The sequence below is a fragment of the Gopherus flavomarginatus genome, chromosome 24 (genome assembly GCF_025201925.1).
Source record: "Gopherus flavomarginatus isolate rGopFla2 chromosome 24, rGopFla2.mat.asm, whole genome shotgun sequence".
Classification (NCBI taxonomy): Eukaryota; Metazoa; Chordata; order Testudines; family Testudinidae; genus Gopherus; species Gopherus flavomarginatus.
The window spans coordinates 7,673,010-7,694,669 of record NC_066640.1 but is presented as its reverse complement, the minus strand read 5'-3'; the positions used below and the strand labels follow the sequence as shown (position 1 = coordinate 7,694,669).

Below are 21,660 nucleotides of genomic sequence, written 5' to 3'. Positions count from 1 at the left end.
GGTGGAGAGTCAGAAAAGTTTTGGGGGGAGGAGGTGGCAGTTAGAAAAGGATCGTGACCCCCCGTGCACTGCCTACCTGCGGCCAGTCTGTGATGCATTCTGGAGTCTCTGCCCGGAACCACTCTGGATGAAGCTTTGCAAAAATCCCTTCCCTGAGCAATCACTCCCACTCTCATGTGACCTAGGAGCTGCTGGCAGCTGTCTACTGGATGTGCAGTTGACTGTAAAGAGACCTTCGGGCTGAAGTCTCTCCTGCTTGTTCTCAGCCTACAGGCGTTGGTGGGCGGGGGTGAAGTCTGATGACACCTTGGAGATGGACTCCTTAAACTCAGATCTATCCCACAGAACCATGACTACAAACAACATAATACAACCTTCTATATCAAAACCACGACCTTTGGGTCTCAAAAGCAGGCGCTGCTACTCCTGCTTGAGCTAAAGAACCTCTTACTACAAAGGATCTTTCAGACTCGCGCGCTTCTAGACACGGACTACCCACAAGAGGGAGACCAAGACTCATGGATGCTAGAATGGCTGGCTCAACCATGAGCCCCACGTTGCCTTTACACCCAACGACACCAACCATGCAAAGGAGCACTGCCATCCACTCTTCTAGTGACAGAGGTTTGCAACCCCTGTGGCGCTCTCGCCTCTAGAGGGCGCCACAGGCACTTCAGCCCCGGTCGGGCACGGTTTCCAGTAGAACGTAACATCATGGGGTTGTCACTGCCATTTAGCGACAAGCCCACCGAGCAGTCAAAGGGCTCTGCTGATATGACAGCAGGCCTGCGTGCTGGAGCTCAAAGGACAGAGGTCTGATCCCGCTCCCAGCGAGTGTATCTGATCTGCAACATCTGGCTTTGTTCCACACGGGAACAGCCCAGCTGGTGTGAATCAGTATTCTGGAGAATCGGCTTATTCGAGAGGAGTTGTCAGGGTACATGCCCTCCTGATCAGTGTTAGGTGAACTGAACCACTGCAGGTTTCAACGTGTTCCCAGTGATCTCCGTCCTCAGCATTCCTTATACGTCACCAAGCCATTCCCGAGCGCCATTAGCCTCGCTCCAGCAATTTCCAGATTACAAAACTAAAGTGCTCATCCGCTCTGAAAAGTGACCTATAGCCATGGACTCATGGGGCTGGCGTAGGTGCCAAGTATTATTAGGATCCATATTAATGATGATTACCATTCCCATGATGTTTATTATCTCTCAGGGACTCCGGATCAAACCTGTGCATTTCCAGGTAAAGGGTTGAGGTTTTTGTTCTAACTGCCAGTGCTGCCAATTCAGCCTGGGATCCGATTTCCTTCTGGTATATACTTCGTCACCTGCAATCAAGAGTCTGATGGTCCATTTTTGGCCCTTAATGACACCCGTGCAGTCGCCAGTGAGTCTGCACAGGTGTAATTGATCGACTGGAATATAGGCTCTAAGGGACACATTTTTCAAGGTCCTTGGGAACCATAAAGGGCGGAGAGGGACCTACTTGGAATTTCCAAAGTACCTCTGGGGTTAGACACCTAGGTGCTTTTGAAAATCACACTGGGTAACAATCTTTGGCAGGTGCCGAAATATCTTTAAAAGTCTGGCCCGACTAGGTGACCAGATAGCAAGTGTGAAAAATCAGGACAGGGGTGGAGGGTAATAGGAGCCTATATAAGAAAAAGCCCCAAATATCGGGACTGTCCGTATAAAATCGTGACATCTGGTCACCCTAGGCCCGACGTTCAAGCATTTCAGCATGTACTGAGGCCAATGGGACTTAAACACATGCTGAATCAAGGCATCAGTAAGCAATGCGGAAGATGCTGCATAAGGACACAGGCTCCAGCTCGTTCTCTCTTAGCTTTGGTAGCTCGGCAGTGATACCAGGAGTGGAGAGCAGTGGGGAGGTCTTTGTGGTCAGTGCAGCGAGCAGATCGGGCCTGGATGCACACAGGAGAAAGATCTGATAAATAAGAAGGGGCTATTTTTATACAGGCCCTTTTCAGAGCAGAGCTTCACTTACAAGTGCTGGATCAAACCGAGAAATGTGCCTTCACATCTGCTCCAAAACATGTTCCTTATGTGCTGCTGGCCTCTGTCTTAATTACACCCTCACTGCTCATATCAGGGCACTGTAACCTGCAAATATTCTCCGAGGCCCCAGTCCAGCAACGCTTAAGCCTGTCCCTGATTAGCAAAACACTTAAACATGTGCTCAATTAAGTGCGTTGCTGAACAGACTAAATGGGGGTCCCAAAATTTATCTTAGGGTTTTATGCTGGTTCCCCAGATTCCTACCATGCAGCAGCTCTGAGCCTTACGGATTCATTTTCACTGGGTGTACGGGCCACATTTTTCCCCGCTGAATCGGAGCTGGCTGTTTTCTGCCCATGTTGCTAATCTCTCTCTCTCTCTCTCCCTCTCCATCCTGCTCCTCCCAAATTACTATCATCTGCGAGCCTCATCAGCATGTTGTTTACTCCCTCTTCCAGATCATTCATAAGCTGCCTGCCCAGTGCCTTTAACACAGAGCTGTTAACAGTTTGGCAACCAGGGCCGCTTTAGCAAGTGCGGGGCCCAACTCGTACTCACCCGGCGGCGCTCCGGGCCTTCGGAGGCTCTTGCGCAGCGGGTCCTTCACTCACTCCAGGTTTTTGGCGGCACTCAAGGACCTGCGGCCGAAATGCCACCAAAGACCTGGAGCAAGTGAAGGGTCCACCGCCAAAATGCCGCCGAAGACCCGGAGCAAGTGACGGGCCCAGCGCCAAAATGCCGCCGAAGACCCAGAGCAAGTGAAGGGCCCGCCGCCGAAATGCCATCGAATACCGGGAGCAAGTGAAGGGCCCGTGGCCGAAATGCTGCTGAAGACCCGGAGCGAGTGAAGCGCCCGCGGCCGAAAAGCCGCCGAAGACCCGGACCGCCGCCAGGTGAGTAAAAATTAAAAAGGCGATGGCACGGGGCCCTCTTAGGCTCAGGGCCCAATTCCAGGGAATCGGGTGAATCGGCCTAAAGCCAGCCCTGTTGTACATGGTGCTGTACATGTGCGATGTGCCAGAGGGAGTAACTTACATAAGTTCAGGCATAACTGTGCTTGTAAACAGAGTTTCATGCCCTGATCCAGCTCTCCTTGTTTCAAGATTACACAGCCCTCATAAACCCGATGCATTAATAAACACATCAATAGCGGGCAGCTCTTTGCAGGCTCACGTGAAAAGAGTTGGCGGGGTCTCATTGACAACCTAGCGAAAGCCATGATCATGTCTGCATCAGAAGCAGAAGGATCATGCAGGCTGAAGCCTTGTCAGATTGTTGGAGCTCTCTCACGGGCCTGGCGTTACTAGAGCACCTAGAATTTCCAGCTAAGATTATGGGCCAATTGCGCTAGGTGCTGTACATACACACAGCGAGAGGCAGTCCCTGCTCAGCATTAGATAGCTGATGAAAGCAGAGACACAGAACTTCCTCAAGGTCACGCAGCAGGCTAGGGTAGAGCTGGGAACAGAACCCGCGCTTCCTGCGATGCAGGGCTCTATTCACTGACCTACACTACTTCTCAAGCTTAGGGTGCAGTTCACGCTGATGCTACCTGTGCTGCACCTGTTATCCAGCTAGAGAGAGACCTTCCCACTCCCCACGTAGTCTTCAACCTCGCACCTTTCACCAGAGCTAAAAATCAAAGCAGGGAATCAAAAGGACCTCCATGGCAGTACTGCGACACCCGCCAGTTAAAACGACCCCGGATTTCTCTTCAGCCGCACAAGTACCGGAGGATTAAAGCTACGGTGACCAGATAGCAAGCAGAGCCGGTGCAACCTATTAGGCGACCTAGGCGGTCACCTAGGGGGAACCACTCCCTGCCCCAGCTCACCCCTGCCCCGCCTCCTCCCCGAGCACGCCATCACTGCGTCACTTCTCCCACCTCCCAGGCTTGCAGGTGATTGGCACCGCAAGCCTGGGAGGCGGGAGAAGTGAAGCAGCAACGGCATGCTCAGGGAGGAGGCGGGGCAGGGGGGAGCTGGGGTGGGGAGCTGCCGCATGGCTCCCCAGGCTAGGGGGGGGGGACCTGCCGCTGGGGGGGTGCCTCAGGGTAGAGAGAGACGTGCCTCTGGGCGGAGGAGGGGTGGGGAGCTGCTGTGGGGGAGGTGCCACAGGACTCGGGGAGGGAGTAGAGCAAAAGTGAGCTGGGGTGGGGAGCTGCTGCACGGCTCCCCGAGGGGGGAGCTGCTGCGGGGAGGGGACGCCTCAGGGCAGATGGGGTCGGAGCTGCCATGGGGGGGTGCCTTAGGGTGGAGGGTGGAGCTGCTGCTGAGAGGGGCGCCTCAGGGCAGGAGGGCAGGGAGCTGCCGCAGGGCTCGGGGGAGGGCGCAAGGTGAAAGTTTCGCCTAGGGCGCGAAACATCCTTGCACCAGCCCTGAGAGCAAGTATGAAAAGTCAGGACTGGGGTGAGGGTGTAGCAGGTGCCTGTACACGATAAAGCCCTACATATTGGGGCTGTCCCTATAAAACCAGGACATCTGGTCACCCAAGTGAAAGCCGCAAGGAAAAGGGGAAAGATGCCTGAGGCTTTACCGAAGCTTTGCCCAGCATGCCAGGAGTGCAGTCAGCCGCGGAAGGCCTTGGAGTGTATAGAGAAAGATCTCCCGGGCGAGGGAAATAATTGTTACTCATCAGAAACATGCTTCTCTGCACGGCCTCGCAGAAGCCTACTTAGCGCGGAGCGTGACAACAAAAAGATACCACCACAATCACTGCAGCAAGCCCACCTGGCTCTGTTTTTATCTTGCAATTTCAGGTCCTAGTTCAGCAAGGTACTTAGCTATCTGCCCACCTTCCAGCACCTGAGGAATTCAATGTTGTATGCCCCCCCCCCATGCATCCTAAAATCACAAGTCAGGCTCCCACCATCATGAAAGTGGCTTAAAATAACTTTTATTTTTTTTTAACAGCAACAACATTTGAGTTTTCTAACTGCCTGCTGGTTACGGAGCCCCTGGGGCATGCTTGGGGCATGTTTTCAAGCTTTTCCCTGCAACCACAAGGGCGAGAAATCTACTTCTGTTTGGACATGAAAGCGGAGTGTCCCTCCTAATCACATGACTCCAGGCACTGAGGCTTTGAGATGAGTACCAGATGTCAAAAAAGGCTGGCTATGCCGGCACCCCATTGGCCGACTCGGGTGCTATAATATTAGGCAGATGCTATAAATACTTGACCAAATGTACAACTTGTATGACAGTAGCGCCCAGAGGCAACCGGCTCTAATGGAAGCCCCATTATGCTGGATGTTACACAGACATCCCATGAGAGGCAGTTCCTTTGCCCTGGCTGAGTTTACATGTACAAATTATATATATGAGCCTGAAGCAAGAGAGTTAAAACCCACAGGGGAGAATGAACAGAACACGTTTAGAGTCATTTTTCTTGTCAGCTCTTTGGGGCAGGGACTGTATTTTACTTCCCAGCATCCTTTCTGGTCTATGACTGGAGCTCCCAGGTGCTACCGTAAGCACAAATAAACCCGACTACACAGGACTTACACAGCATTTTTCAGTAACTGATCGCAAAGTTCTTCACAAAGGGTGGGTAATATTTTCCCACGTTACAGAGGGGAAATTGAGGCCTGGAGAGATGAGATTTGCCAGGAGACCTTAGCCAGGGGCATCTGGCAGGAGCAGAGATGTGGGAACAGAGGGGAATCTTGATACTAACTGCCTGACCACTGGATCTATGCAAGCAAACCAGCAACATCTGGACCCCCGCCCATCCCAGCTGTTCTAAATGCTCTTGTTGACATGCGACATGAGCCGGACTGAACTCCCCTCTGATCCACCGAGCGGCCCTTTGCACAGAAACAGCAGGGCTCTGCACTACGGGAACCTTTGCTGTCAGGGCCCCGTTCATCAACGTGCCTCGTTTTAAGCACTTCGGTGGGGGCTACTCACGGGTTTGAAGCAGGGCTGCTACCTCTGAGATGCAGAAAAACTGGCCGTTGGCCACCTCCCCAACAACAGAAAGGGTCCTAGTCCCTACACCTGGAGCCGCAGGCCTCCCTGCTTGCCAGGTCACCTAGACACACAGGAGCCCCCACATCCACCCCATCCAGGAGCCTCAGCTTTCAAGGGAGCCTCCTACTGTCCCCTCCTAGGAGCTTCTGACTCCCCTACCAGCTCTTCACCCCTCCTTGCTGGCAAGGCTCGGGACCGGTAAGTGGGATGGACCCCAGCACCAATAAAAACTGCAGTAGCTTCAGCAGATGGGGGACCGGGCATGCAGAGTGGGACCCAGATGCTGGCCAACTCCTAGCCACGCGACGCATGCGGTAGTCCCCAGATCGCTCCACGGCTGCGTGCACACGCAGCTTGCAGGGAAACATTGGCCCAAAGTGTAAAACAACCCTAACGTTACATTTTTGGACCAGCAACTGGCAAGGCAGTACAAGAACCGGTTAGGCTGGTTGCAAACCGGCCAGGTGGCAATCCTGGGTTGAAGGTAGGCCCATGCTTGCCAATGTGGCCCTCCGTGCACGCGGTTGAAATGACTTGCATCATGTGAGTCTTATCAAATGAGCCCATCAGCATCGCTCAGGCACATGCTAGAAAAGTGTTATAACACCTGCATATAGGTGCGCCACAGTCTGCCACTCAACAAGGGCATGCTATGAGAATTCAACCCCACCCTTAAGGTCTCCAACATGCCGCCCACACTGTGGGATTGAGCATCTCGTAGCAGAAGACCAAGATCCAGAATGGTGGAGCTGGGCTGCCAGAACCCCCAGGACAGGTGGGGTCGAGTGCCGTGGAGAAGATGGATCAGTTCATCTACCTAGGCTGAAAGTGGCGTTCAAATGGTCACAGCAAACCGACGTTCTTCAACTAATAGATCTTGCCATGTCCTGCATGGCATCCACATTTGGCGTAAGGACGCAAGAACGTCTTTGCACTGGGATCTCCCAAACCTGTGTGCGACCTGTATTGCTATATGGGTCAGAAACCTGGCCCCCTCTTACAGGCATCCACATGCGGCTAGAGGCATTCCAGATGTGTGGTCAGCACCAATTCCTGAGCATAAAGTGGCTGGACTTTGTGCAAAATCTCGGCGCCTTGCAAAAACCCACTCTTCTTTTAGTCACTCGTTACATTCGAAAGCAGAGCTGCCTGGCTGGACAAAAACACCCCAATGCACCACACTCTCAAGTTCTGCATCAACATGCAAAGGGGTGCCCGCTGTGACTCCACCTTGCAGTGCTCATGGGGCCACCCCAGAGATCCGTGGATAGGCCCAGATCTGGGAACTTCACTACACAATGCCTGGTGCGACACCCTCACTCGTGGTCATTCCGGTGCGATGGTCCTTAGCGGACGGTGTGCATTTCCTGGCTGAGATGAGAATTGCTGCTCCCTTGATCCCATTTTAGGTCAACCAAGCCAAAGCTTTGGGGCTGGAGTTCCATATTGCACCCCCTAATGCAGGTCCCAAAGACTGCTGACTTCTGCCCCAGGGAAGTTCTCACACGGCCCCTCAAGAGCCCATTTCCAGGGCCTGTTTGCAACCAGGGCGACGCACCGGGACAGGGTCAATCCCCGTCTAGCCAACCTGATACTGAACACGTCTCATTACAGAACCAGGAGGATGGCTCAGACATTCAGCACTCAGAGAAATCCAACTTGGAGCCCGCTGCTCTTGGGAGGATCTTTTCGACAACGGGGCAGGAATATGTTACCCCTGCCTGCCAGAATTGGCATTAGCAAGTGTCTCGGTTCTTGCACAGGCTACTTTCTCCAGCGAAAGATTCTTTTAAAGCCTCTCCCTCAAGCTGCCACTCACTTAGGCCCCGCCCACATCCCTGGCACGAGGATGTCATCCTCACTGGGGCATGAGCTGTTTATGTCCTCTTGCGTTCCTTTGCCACATGCCATATCCTCTTTCTTGGCACCATCCCTTCCAGCCAGCCCTGCAAAGCTGCTAAGCCTCAAAAATGTGCTCTCACTAAGCAAGTGCCACTTAGCTAAGTCAGCAGCTGCCCTGCTGAACTGGAGTCTAGCACTTACCTGGGGCTGACATTCAGTGAAACTACTTAAGATATTCTGCCGGTGGCATGCATGTGTAGGAGACAGTGCGTTGTGAACATACATAAGATGCAGTGAGCCTGCTGTGGGGTGTACGCACAGAGTTCCTTTGGGGAATGTTCTGCTTTATACCCTGGAAGGGGCTCCCATCATGGCCTGTTCTAAGGGGATTGTAATATTTACTTATAGACATTGAAGACTTTCTTGGAACACTGCAAGTATCAACTCCAGCACACTCAGGCAGGACTTCACTTCCTCCTAGCCTCCTCCATGTTCCCCTAGCTTCCTCTGCTCCCCCTATCCCAGTCAGTTACAACAACATAGAATCATAGAATCTCAGGGTTGGAAGTGACATCAGGATGTCATCTAGTCCAATCCCCTGCTCAAAGCAGGACCAATCCCCAACTAAAGCATCCCGACCAGGGCTTTGCCAAGCCTGACCATACAACATACAACACCACTAAGGTAAAAATACAGCACCATTTACCAATGGCGCCATCATCCGTCAGCTCAGCGGTCAACACTGATCTTTACGGTACGTCTACATGGCCCATTACCCCACGCTCTCACCCAGGTGTTTGTGTCAATCTCCCCTCCCTAGGGAGAGGTGCATTAAACCTAAGTTTACTGACTTGGCTATGGGATGGGTTAGAAGCCAGGCTCTGCTTTAACTTAGACTGAAACACCCCCACCTGGCAGTGAGGGCAAAGGCTAAATCATTTGAGTGCTGGTGGTCTTCCAATGCCCTTCCCATAATACCCCCTCATAAATTCTCCCCCCAACTGATTCAGCAAGAATCCTAGAGCGTCTCAGCCCGAAGAACCAGGGCTTTGTCCTCAGACACACATGGGCAAGTGCAGAGAGGGCACAGTAGCAGGGGTATGGCTTTGCCGTGGTGATGTTCACACCCAGGGGCTAAGCTACCCTGGCTGCTCAGACCTGTGGGCCAACAGGCCCAGGCTAACAGGACCAGACCCTCCATGGCCCAGCCCCTTGTGCAGCCACTTGCACTATTGCAAAGCAAGTGCAAAGTGGGTGTAAATGCTCCCGCCCCGACTGGGCAGCACTCTGCACTCGCTTTGCACGGATGTAAAGGACCACTCGAGATGCAGGGTCATGGAGAATTGGGCCCCAAGAGTGCAGGGCTGGATTTGTGCACTGGTTTTGCATACGTGAGTATAAACGGGACACAGTATAGACTCGTAGATTTTAAGGTCAGAAGGGACCATTATGATCATCTAGTCTGACCTCTTGCACAATGCAGGCCCCTGAATTTCCCCCACCCACTCCTGTATCAAACCCCTATCCTATGTCTGAGTTACTGAAGTCCTCAAATCATGGTTTAAAGACTTCAAGGTGCAGAGAATCCTCCAGCAAGTGACTCATGCCCCATGCTGCAGAGGAAGGTGAAAACCCCCCAGGGCCTCTGCCAATCTGCCCTGGAGGAAACTTTCCTTCCCAACCCCAAATATGACAATCAGCTAAACCCTGAGCATGTGGGCAAAACTCACCAGCCAGACACCCAGGAAAGAATTATCTGTAGTAACTCAGATCTCACCCCATCTAACATCCCATCACAGACCACTGGGCATACTTACCTGCTGATAATCAAAGATCAATTGCCAAATTAATTGCCAGTATGTGCTGGGTACAGGCTGAGTCCTTCTAGTTGCCTCATCTCTGGTACAGCAGGGTAGTGTATTTTAACAGGAAGTCAGTGTCAATCAACAGACCTCACCCTGCAGGGCAGGTGGAAACCAGAGGACAGCTGAGACGCACTGGCAGTGCAGCCCGGCACCACCCTCAGAGGGGGTGCCCATGCTCCAGAGAGATAGCCCTGCACCATGCCCTGTCAATCAGAGATCCCTTTTGCCTTTCCCCACCATTGCACAAGGAACCCTGGGAGAGGGTAGTGCCCCTCCTACGTCCCCACAAGATGTAGCTGGGTAGGAACTTTGATGCTTTTCTAAAGGTTATTTAAGATCCAGTGAGGCCCAAATATTCCTCTCTGAGCAGCACAGCCCAGTCTGCAGCATGGCGTAGAGCAGAGGTGGGCAAACTACGGCCCGTGGGACTGTCCTGGCCAGGCCCCCCTCCCCCCCGGAGGCCAGGAGGCTACCCCCAGCCCCTCTCCCACTGTCCCCCCTACCCCGCAGCCTCAGCTCGCTCGCTCCACTGCCGGCGCAATGCTCTGGGTGGCAGGGCTGTGAGATCCTGGGGCAGCGCAGGTGCGGAACCGGCCTGACCCGGTCTCTGTGCTGCGTGGTGGTGATGGCGGTGTGGCCCAGCTCCAGCTGGGTGGCGCGGCTGTAGCACCACCAGGCACTGGTGCTGCAGGCAGCGCGGTAAGGGGACAGGGAGCAGAGGGGGTTGGATAGAGGGCACGGGAGTTCAGGGTGGTGCTCAAGGGGTGAGGGTGTGGATAGGGGTTGGGGGGGAATAGGGGGTTGAATGAGGACAGGGGTCCTGGGAGGGCAGTCAGGAAGGAGGGGGGTTGGATGGGCCAGTGGGGGGCAGTCAGGGCAGGAGACAGTCAGGGGACAGGGAGAAGGGGTGGTTGGATTGGGCAGGGGTCCCTGGGGGACCATCAGGAATGAGAGGAGGGGTTGGATGGGGCGGCGGGGATGTGTGGATGGGGCAGAGATCCCACAGGGGCCGTCAGGAATGAGAGCAGGGGTTGGATGGGGTGGCAGGGATCCAGGGGCAGTCAGGGGACAGGGAGTGGGGGTGTGTGGATGGGGCAGGGGTCCTGGGGGGGCCATCAGGGAACGGGAGTAGGGGCTGGGCCATTGCCCCCTCCCCTAACCGGCCCTCCATACAATTTACAAAACCTAATGCGGCCCTCAGGCCAAAAAGTTTGCCCACCCCAGCATAGAGGGTGTATTCGGCCGTGACTTCAGGAGACGGTGCGAAAGCAGCATGCACAACAGAGAGAGAATACACAGCAGCCCGGCTCTAAGACAAGCCAATGCTGGGTCCTGTGCCATCACCACCTGTCCCTATGTATCAGGGGGCTGTGGAAATCTTCCTCTTTTTGCTTCCCCCCCCCCGCCCCCTGCACCCTCTGTCTATTCAGGGCCCATCTCTCACTGTGAGTTTACATGGCACCTAGGTGTTCTATCTCTGCTGGGTCCTCCAAACCCTCCTGTAATAGAAATAACAATGGCAGAAATCATGGCGAGGAGGCAAATCCTCCCTCGCAACCTCCGGGACTGCGTAGATGCAGCTGGAAGCAGTGGTTCTGCGGCATTTGGAAGGAACTCAGCTCCGTGGACGTTCCCCGACCAAGGGTTGGGGCCTAAGAATTCTCCGTCTCGGCCTTAACTCGAGCAAAGCTCCTGCTCCACCGTCACGTGCAACTTCCATTGCAAAGAGGACACCGTAGGGCTAGGAAAGGACTTTGGGTACGTCCACATGGCAGCTGCGTGGTGTGATTCCCAGCATGGGCGGATGTTCCCATGCTCGCGCTGCTCGAGCCAGCGGGCTAAAAATCGCAGCAGGAGGCGAGCTCATGCTAACTTGGTACGTCGACACATGCTGCCTTCGCGCCTCCCAGCTGCCGGGTAGACATACTTTCCGGGGCCTGATACGGAGAAACCCTCCCCTTTGCATTTCCCCAGTACCCACCCTCTCTAGGATCTAGCTTCAGGTAGGTAGAGGAGTTCAAGTTCCTGGCAACACAGAGCAGAGGGGTTAAAAGATGCACCCAAAATCCTGTGAGAAAACAAACGAGCAGGGTCTATTCTTTGTCTTCGTTAGAGCCTGTCACCACTGGAGCTGCAGCCCAAGTAAAACAGCTCCCGTATTGTATAGGGCAGGCTTAGAGGTCAACAGCCGGCAATAAATATCCTTTCCAACAAGCCCGAGGCGGCCACAGCCAAGAACAACATTAGCAAAGGCAAAGAAGCCACCAAACGCTCTGCAGAAGCTCAGTTCCTGCACGGAGATTCAAGCCCTTGCTCCCTTTCCAGACAGCGGGAGCAGGAACGTCGCAGCCAGGCACGTCGGCCCAGTGGAAATGGATCTGGACAAGGAGGGGTTGGTCTTCTCTCAGCCACTGAGCTGTTTAACTGAATTTGTTATATTTCCTGGGCTAGATTCTCAGTTGTAAATCTGTACAGCTCCACTATATTCAAGCTCAATGATGGTAGTGTATGGAAAACTGTGCTAACATGGCAAGCTTTCTCTTTAAGAGTTAGGACTTCTCGGGGCCATCTGGCAGGCTAAGGGGCTCTGTACGGAAGTGTGTGATCTGGGTCTTCTGCAGTCAGCCTGCAAAGTCCCAGGCTAGAGCACGGTGGGGCGAGTTGTGCCTTATTGCCTTAAAGAGCAGCCTGCTTTGTCTCTGTCTGGTTTTGTTTCTTGGGGGTTAGGGTTCTGGATTCTAAGAAATAAAACGGAGTCGCATCAGCACCTTCCAGATTGTTTTCATCTAACTTCGCTATGCAGATGCTGTGAAAATAACAATGATGTACACCAGCTGAGACCAAGGGGTCCTTTCCTTTCCAGATCAGTGGTGGGAGAAGTTGGCTTGATCCATTTTCAGGCCAACTCTCAGACAAAATGAAATTGACGCCTGAGCAGAGGGCCATCGCAAGGCCCCGGTAAATCTTGAAAATTATTACTCTATAAATTGCTGTAGTCTGTAGGAGCTATGCAGCAAGGCTCTACTGTGCTAGCTGCTGTACAAAGCCAGAATGAAAGGACCCTAGGAAGCCCAGAATGTAAGTAGTGCCTGGTTCTTGGCCCGGCCCCCTCTGCACAGGAATGAATTTCACCCGCACTTTGAGTGTGATTGTTCGATTCAGGGGTGAGAGGAGCAGAGAAAGTGAAAGACGGGGCCAAATAGACTGAAAAATAGAGAATAGGGTGGAGCAAACTGAAAAACAAAGATGGGAGGGGGAGGATGAGGAGACAGAGAGTGAAAATGTCTAATGAAAAAATAAATACCTTCTTGTGCCAACCTCAACTTTGTGGGATTCTTCTACCCCTTCCCCAGTCCTGCCAATGCCCAAGCGTCCACAACTCATAAGCTAGACACCCCCCTGAAAAAGCCCTGAGATTTTAAAGAATAACAATTGCTACTTTCTTTTTATTCACCTTCTGGCTTTTGAGCCTTAGAGGGCCATGTTTCCAAGTTTTTCCCTGCATCATAAGGGCTAGACTCTTCCTTTTTTATAAAATTAAATCAGTGATCCGTGCAATCACAGGACTCCAGGAGCTGGGGCTTGGATGAAACCACTAAATATCATGAGACTCACAAAACAAACCTGCATGAATCAGCAACACCGCTTCCTGTTAGCTAGACGAAGTCTTTTTTAAAAAAAAAAAAATCAGAGCCATCTTTAAGCCACTATTAAAAACCTTGTTCATGATTCCACACCCTGGAGTGAAACGTCAGTCATCAATTAATTTCCAAATTTGAGAAGAGAAAAGGAGAGCATCTTTTGCACTGTCTGCTTAGCTACGCTCTCACTTGGAGATGAGGACAAGGCTGAGACATGTTGTTACCTATATATTGCTCTAGTGCCTAGAAACCAGCCAGGCTGGGTCCCACCACACTGGGTGCTGTACAAGCATATAGAAAAGGACAGACGCTGCCCAGAATTGCTCATAATCTAGGGATAGATTTTCAAAATCGCTCAGGGTGTATTTTTCAGGTGCTCAGTACCCAAAGGTGAGGCCAGGGTTTTAGCTCCCAACATGCCAGGATCTACCCATTAGCACAATGGGCACCTTCTCCAGTGTAACTGAGGAACATGGTGGATAAGGAACTCTGTGGCTTGATCCCAGTCACAATGATTCATTATGTTATGTTCAGGGCTGGGAAATTTGAGCCCTTCATTAGCCATCAATCCACTTTAAAATATATTCGGTCTCCCACCGTTTTCTCGGGCAAGCGTCACGAATAATCATCTCCACTGTGAGCTGCACATGTGGCTAATTCTCCTCCCAGAAATCACTCCAAGCCTGGCAGCATTTTGGGCCTGGGACCATCTTTGTGCTCTGTGATTGTACAGCACCTAGCGCGATGCGGGTCCAGGACAAGGTTCTTGGGTACTTCCACAAATAATAAATGATAACAAATTAAGTACAAATTCATGGATACTGTGGCCACAAGAAAATGCAACATGGGTAGGCTTGACAGAATTCTATTTTTTTTTATTTCAACAGGTATCGAAGTTTATTGTTCAGCCTTTTAATATCTATTTAATTTTTCCATAGTTGCACAAAATTTGCGGGGAGGGACGGACAATTATTTAATAGCAGTAGCCCCTGAGATTCAAAAAGTTAACACTTTATAAGCTGGTAAAACACAAACTGCCAACATCCCGCGTCAAAGTAAACAAAGTAATTATCCTTAAATCAACAAACCGTGCCCGCTTTTCCTAGTCATTCGTCGGTCCATTTGTAACGAGCTGAATTCAAAACTCAAAATCTCTGGAATGTGTCTGCCTGCCGGCCATGTCGGTACCAGGATAGTAGCGAGATGACTTGGGTGCACCGACGTCTGCTGGTGAGGGAGACAAGCTTTCGAGATACACCGACCTCTGCTTCGGGGTGGGATTTTGACTGTAATTAGTTCTCAAACAGCATTTGTCCTCCGTAAATTTCAATGACTGCCAATGGAGGGGGGATGAAATTGATGCTGACCGACATTTCCTGATACAAATCTAATCCTTACAAGCCCAAACATGGGACTCCTTCATGTCAGAGCTAATCCGGCTCCCCTCTTTCCTGTCTCCTGCCTGGCACTAGCATATCAAAAGCCTCCAGCACCGCCTTGCAGAGAAGCAAGGAGGTCCCGTGTCTTGAAAACAGAGTCTGATTAATGACAGCAGCACTCTGAGGATTAAGTTTATTTAGATGAACGAGCTGAGCCCAGCATTGCTGCAAAGGGAGGAGAAGCCCTTGACCAGATCTCCCCTGGCACCCTCCCCTGCCTGTGCAGCTTTAAAGCAGATTGGAGGGCTCAGAGCTGAGGGCTGCGTGCTGCCAGGCCACATGGGAACAGGCCGCAAGGGGATGAATCCCAGCAGCAGGCTTTGGCACATGTGTTTTGGGTTAGACAAGTAATGAAAGCCTGCAGTCACTGGAGGGGAACCAAAAAAAAAAAAAACAAACCAACACAACCGATGGATTGCGCATCAGTAGCCCCAAATCCCTGTGTCAGAAACTTTGTCAACAGCGGAGTCCTACTATTTACCTCTTTCGTTCTCCTTGCCCCGGCCTCAACCCGCAGCAGATGCCGGGTGAGACAGAAAGACGAACTATCCCTATGGTGCGCCTCAAATGGTTTTTCCCCCAAATTAATTATTCATCTTGCAGTAGCATCTGGAAGGCCCCTCCGAGATGGGGGGCTCAGTCGTGCTAGGCCCTGTACAGACCCGTAGGAAAGCCCCAAAAGCGTGCAAAATCCAAACAGGACCAGTCTCCGTTCGGCGTCTAGCCCTGATCTCCACTGGGGCCCCTAAGTGTGGGTCGGAATCGGGAGAACAGCAACAGCCAACGAGGGCTTGCAGATTTAAGGTCCTATCTCATGCGACCTTAGGGTGACTGGACAGCAAGTGTAAAAAATCAGGGCGGGGGTTGGGGGGTAATAGGACCCTATATAAGAAAAAGACCCCAAAATCGGGACTATCCTTATAAAATCAGGACATCTGGTTACCCTATGTGACCTTGAAATTAAGTGTTAAATAGGTGCCCATCTGTGCTGGAATCCTTACGAGGTGGGGAGGATGTGGATGTATGTCCTGGATGTATGTTTCAACTCAGCGTTTTGCTCGAAGAGAAGGGGGAAAACGGGAACTGTATTTCCAGTCTGACCTTGGGGTAGCTGTTCACCGAGGCAGGCCAGAAGCACGATAGTGAGATGTATTCATGAGAGGGACTGAGATGCAGGGGCCATTCCCTTTCATGGGGTAGACAGAGAAATCCAGTCCAAGGGGGGCTTAAAGCTGGAGTCAGCTTCCCAAGCAAGGATCTCTGCACCTGGGTATAACAGTCCTCCCATTCTCTGTTTGGCACAGGCACCATGCGCTGAGCAGAGCTCCAGACTCTCTCTAGTACAGTGGTCCCCAAGGCGGTGCCCATGGGCACTATGGCGCCCGCCAGGGCATCTATCTGCACCTGAGTACTGGCCCGCAGACAAGCATCCGCTGAAACGCCATCGAAAAGCGGCAAAGTCAAGAGGCATCGCCGCCAAAAAGCAGCAGCATCAAGAGCTGCCGAAATGCCGCTGATTTTCGGCGGCGACGCCTCTTGACATTGTCGCTTCTTGGTGGCATTTCGGCGGATGCTTGTCCGCTGGCCACGGTGGCTCGTTGTCCGACACCCACCAGACGAAAAAGGTTGGGGACCACTGCTCTAGTACATACCCCGGCTCCCTGCTGGGCTTGTATTTGGGCAGCTAGCCGGTGTGCTTCACCGCTGTTGGCACCCAAGCTAGCTAGACCAAAGCTAGCTGAGGAATGCAACACAGACAAACCCGTTGAGGCCCAACACTGTATGGAACAAGGACGATTTCCAGTCGAGAAGTAGAGACACAGATGCCAAGACCAGAAGGATCCACCAGGATGCTCAACACCCCCCAATAATTCCCAGACCGGATCTTTTAGAAAAAAAAAATCTGATCTTGATCTAAAAACTGCCAGCGATGGAGACTCCACCGCAACCCTTGGTAAATTGCGCTAATGGTTAATGACCCCCCCTGTTAAAAATGCGCGCCTTGTTCCCAGTCTGAATTTAGTTCGCCTTCCATCTTTCTCGGCTAGGTTGTATGATGAGGAAAGAAAGACACATTTTTAATGAGGCTTTCACAGCGGCAGCTGTTTAAAATCGCTCCGGGGGCTGGAAGGTTAGAGGCAGCCGTGGCGGGAGTGGATTGGTGGGCAAAAGGCATCTGAGGAGGTCAAAAGAGCATGCGGAATGCTCTTTAGCATGGGAGGTTGGAGCTGGTGACATCAGAAACAAGTTAATTTAGCCCACTGACAGCATCTGTGTTATAAGTGCTGACAGGGCTTGGGATTCTCAGGGGTGGCTAGTGATTTCAGGGCAGGGGCGGCTCCAGGCCCCAGCGTGCCAAGCGCGTGCTTGGGGCGGCTTGCCGCAGGGGGCGCTCTGCCATTGCCGGGAGGGCAGCAGGCGGCTCCGGTGGACCTCCTCCAGGCGTGCCTGCGGAGGGTCCACTGGTTCCGCGGCTCCGGTGGAGCATCCACAGGCATGCCTGCGGGAGGTCCACCGGAGCCGCGGGACCGGCAGAGCGCCCCCTGCAGCATGCCGCCGTGCTTGGGGCAGCCAAATTGCTAGAGCCGGCCCTGTTTGGGGGGTGCCTGGTCCAAGACTTTTGAAGAGAACAGATTTTCAGAGGGGCTTGTAGCTCACTTTCTGAAAATCAGGCCCCTTTAAGAGGTCTCAGGTTGGGTAACTCAAAATCACTAGAGTGGGGGGGAGGGGGCAACCTGTGGCTCCGGAGCCACATGTGGCTCTTCAGAAATTAATATGCGGATCCTTGTACAGGCACCAACTCTGGGGCTGGAGCGACAGGTGTCAACTTTGTAATGTGCTGGGGGGTGCTCAACTCAACCCCTGGCCCTGCCACAGGCCCTGCCCCCCTTCACTCCTTCCTGCCCCCTCCCTGAGCCTGCTGTGCCCTTGCTCCTCCACCGCCCCCATAGCCTCCTGCAAGCCACGAAACAGCTGATCGAGAGGTGCGGGGAGGGAGAGGGAGGCGCTGATTGGCGGGACTGACAGTGGGTGGGAAGCACTGGAAGTGGGGGGCGGAGGAAGCTGATGGGGGGTGGCTGCTGTATTACTGTGGCTCTTTGGCAATGCCCATTGGTAAATTCTGGCTCCTTCTCGGGCTCAGGTTGGCCACCCCTGGACTAGACACTCCCAGCAACCTTGGCCAAAGCGTATAGGTAAAAGGAACAGGTTGGTCATGTGCTTAGGGCCCTGGACAGAAAGTCATGACTGGGGGTCTGTTCTCAGCTCTCCACGGACTTGCTAGACGACAAGCCGCTTCACTTCTCTGTGCCTCAGTTTCCACACCTGCGAAACGAGGCTAACATTTCCCACCCCCTGCAGGGGACGTGGTGAGAAACATCAACACACACAATCCTGGGGTGATGAGCATCACTGAAAAGCCTATGAACATCCATAACCCACTCCCCACTTCTATAACCCGTTCCGAGGATTAGGCAGGAAGCCCTGAGACCACAGTGCACTAAGTCAGCAGGTCTGACCACACCTATATGCTGCAAGGCACAGTCCTACCCTTACCAACTCCCTCCTGTCCTGCTCCCAACTCGGATCTGGGCTGGGAGTTACTGGCATTCCCCAGCTCATGCCTCTCTGGAATCCCTCTGTTTTTCCTCTCCACATTGTGGACACGGCTGGAGATAAATATCAAGTGTAGCCTGATTGATTCACATTGTAGAGCGTTCAGTTGGCTAGCTAGAGAAGGGGGGTACAGCTGAAACTGTTGGCTAGGATTTATTTTGTGTATTATTGCAGCATCTAAGAGCCCATCATGGACCAGAACCCCACTGTGCTTGGTGCTGTACAATCCCAGAAGAAAAAGACTCCCCACCCCAAAGACTTTGGAAGGCTTTGGAACTGCTGATTGCCTGACCGAGGCCGCCTACGATCCATTCCACATGTGGCACTCAAATGACTCAGGGGTAGTGAAGTATCGATTGAGGTGCAATAAAAAGCCACTGCTCTTCTTGGCTCACTCTAGGAAAACCACTAGAAAACAATCTCTCTGACCCTTTATGATCATAATGCACTGAGAGGTTTGGGGACAGATTTTCAGGTGGCGTAAGAAGTCAGTGGAGCGATGCTGATTTACCCCGGCTGAGCATATGGCTCTCAGACTTCAAACCCCCCCAGCTTTGGATCAGCTGTCCCCTTAAACCTTTCTCCTGAAATGCCAAAACCTGCAGGTCTCATAAAGTCATCAGCTTTGGCACTCGCCCTGTGAGTCAGCCCCAGTGCCTAATGCCTATGGCATTTCCTAACTGTAAACGTTAAGTAACCAAAATGCCTGCCACTTGCAATCACCATCTGTGGCGCATACTACCTGTGGGAACGGGCATTAGCACGGAGCTGCTCGATATCAATTCCTTGTGCTTGTCGTTGCATCTCCTGGAACCTACTCCTTGCTTTGCAGGGAGGTGTTCCTGTATTAGGATGGCCAGTTTCGACAGGGCCACTTGAAAGAAATATAATAAAACCAGAGAGTCAAAAAAAAACCCTCTGACTCACGTTTGAGTTCAATCAATCAACCAGCCAATCCACCTGCCTGCAGTGGAGATGAACCAGCAGGGCTGAGTCTCTGTCCCAAGGAAAGGGAGGAAGAAGAGACGAATCATAGTTTGTGTGAATCTCACATCCCCACCCACCCCCAACACCCTTTCTGACGAGATTACCCTCCTAGAGATTAGAGGAGAGCTTCAGTGATCATAGATCATAGAATGTCAGGGTTGGAAGGGATCTCAGGCGGTATCTAGTCCAACCTCCTGCTCAAAGCAGGACCAATCCCCAGTGAGGAAAGCTCGTAGCATAGCGAGCCTGATTCGCCACTGTCTTGAGCCTCATGCAGTCATATACAATTGTGCCAAGTGTGAAATGCCATCAGAGTAGAAGGGGAGTGATTTAGGCTCCCTGGTGTAAATGGCTGCATAAGGCACAGGGCCACTATAGAATCAGGCCCTGGCTCTTCCACATCTGGGGGCAACAAACACAGTCCTTGGTCGGTAGCATTGGCAGGATCAAGCCCTTCCTTACACAGGCAGACTCTCTGGGCCAGTCTGAATGCGACTCGCTCATTTCATTCTACTGGGATCATTCTGTAGAGGGTCCGAGAATGTAAAACCCATCAGGTGCCCTCAGACACCCACACTCACCAGGCTGGAATACTAATCGTCAGGTACTGACCAAGAGGATAGTATTCTGAGTTCTCTGCTCTGTCTTTCCCCAGCCCTTATTCAAGGCAAGATTTCCACGGAAGCAAACTGGAGTTTGCATGAGTTGAGAACAGAACAAGGGCCTCGGGTTTCTGCCATTTCTTTCCCACTGGAAGAGTAGCAGTAGTCAAACTGGCTTCTGCAGCAGCATCCCAGCTACTGGCTATGGAGCACCCCAGCGAGTAGTTAGTGAATCGGGTCTTGCTTGTGTGGTGGGTCCCGCTGGCTCCATTTTACAGACAGGGAACCAGAGACTCAGCAAAGATCAAGGCCTGGTTTTCAGAGATGTTTTGCAACTCTCATGTTCCATTAAAGCAGGTGGCTAAAAGTAGGAGCAGGAGTCTCCTAAAACCACAGGTGCTGGAGGAAGGACTCACTGGTTGAGGTTCTGTGGCCTGTGTCATGCGGGAGGTCCAACTAGATGATCATCATGGTCCCTTCAGGCCTTAAAATCTTTCTATCTGTGAACATTTAGATCCCCGAATAAGGGAAACTGCAGGTGCTCTGGGCCTCTGAAAAAGCAGGCCATGAACAACTCGCCCCAGCTCACCCAGGCAGGTAGTGATGGAGCAGGGAAAAGAACTCCGATGTGCCGACTTCTAGGCTTCAATCTGTGACTAATCTCACTCCACTGCTACTTCGGCTTCCTTGCTCTTCTGATTTCCCTGTTGCGATAAACTATCTGCTCAGCCCATTCTCTAATTGAGGGTTGGATCCAGAAGCAAAAATATGATTTAAACCCATCTTTGCTACCAACTACCATATATAGGTAAGAACATAAAAACGGCCATAGTGGGTCAGACCTATGGTCCATCTAGCCCAGTGACCTGTCTTCCAACAGTGGCCAATGCCAGGTGCATCAGATGGAATGAACAGTAGAGGCAACTGAATGATCCATCTCCTGTCATCCACTCCCAGCTTCTGGCAAACAGAGGTTAGAGACTCTTAGAGTGTGGGGTTGCATCCATGCCTGTCCTGGCTAATCGCCATTGATGGACCTATTTCTCCATGAATTTATCTAGTTCTTTTTTAAACCCTCAAGTATCAGAGGGGTCGCTGTGTTCGTCTGGATCTGTTAAAAGCAGCAAAGAGTCCTGTGGCACCTTACAGACTAACAGACGTATTGGAGCATGAGCTTCTGTGGGTGAATACCCACTTTGTCGGATGGCCTTTTGGCCTTCACAACATCTCCTGGCAACAAGTTCCACAGGTTGACTGTGCATCATTTGAAGAAATACTTGTTTTTGATTGTTTTAAACCTGCTGCCTAGTAATTAGTAAGGAATCACTGCAACCTTACTCCTTTAAAAACTTCCACGGTTCACATTTTTAAACCTCCACCCAGGCCCAGCAATACTGGGAATTTTCTTTCCCTTCGTGCAGAGGTAAAACTGACCTGACAGCCCCTGCTAAGCCCTCTGGATACAATGAGGAGAATTCAGAGGGGGCTTAGAACTGGCTAATAAAACTTGCGAGAAGGTGACAGGTTTGTGAAGGCAGGCAAAGTGCAGATGCAGATTCTTCCGTTTCTTAAAATAATATTTGGACAGGACACATTTTCCCCCCCTTACACGAACAAACCCCGCCATGACCAGCTCTGGCAGTGTTTGTGTTTCGATGCAATGAGATTGCTTCATAC

At 52.1% G+C, this 21,660-nt stretch overlaps 1 protein-coding gene across 2 annotated transcripts in view; it reads right to left on the bottom strand.

The window, feature by feature from the left end:
• NRTN (neurturin) overlaps positions 1-21,660 on the bottom strand; it is an 85,563-nt gene that overhangs the window by 62,080 nt on the left and 1,823 nt on the right. Inside the window, exon 1 of one of the 2 annotated variants that reach the window (XM_050934276.1) lies at positions 14,429-14,483. The exons of the other annotated variant lie outside the window; for it this stretch is intronic. The gene's annotated coding sequence lies outside the window, so the exon portion shown is untranslated. Of the gene's footprint in view, positions 1-14,428; positions 14,484-21,660 lie in introns of those variants that run through there. 2 annotated transcript variants of the gene reach the window in all.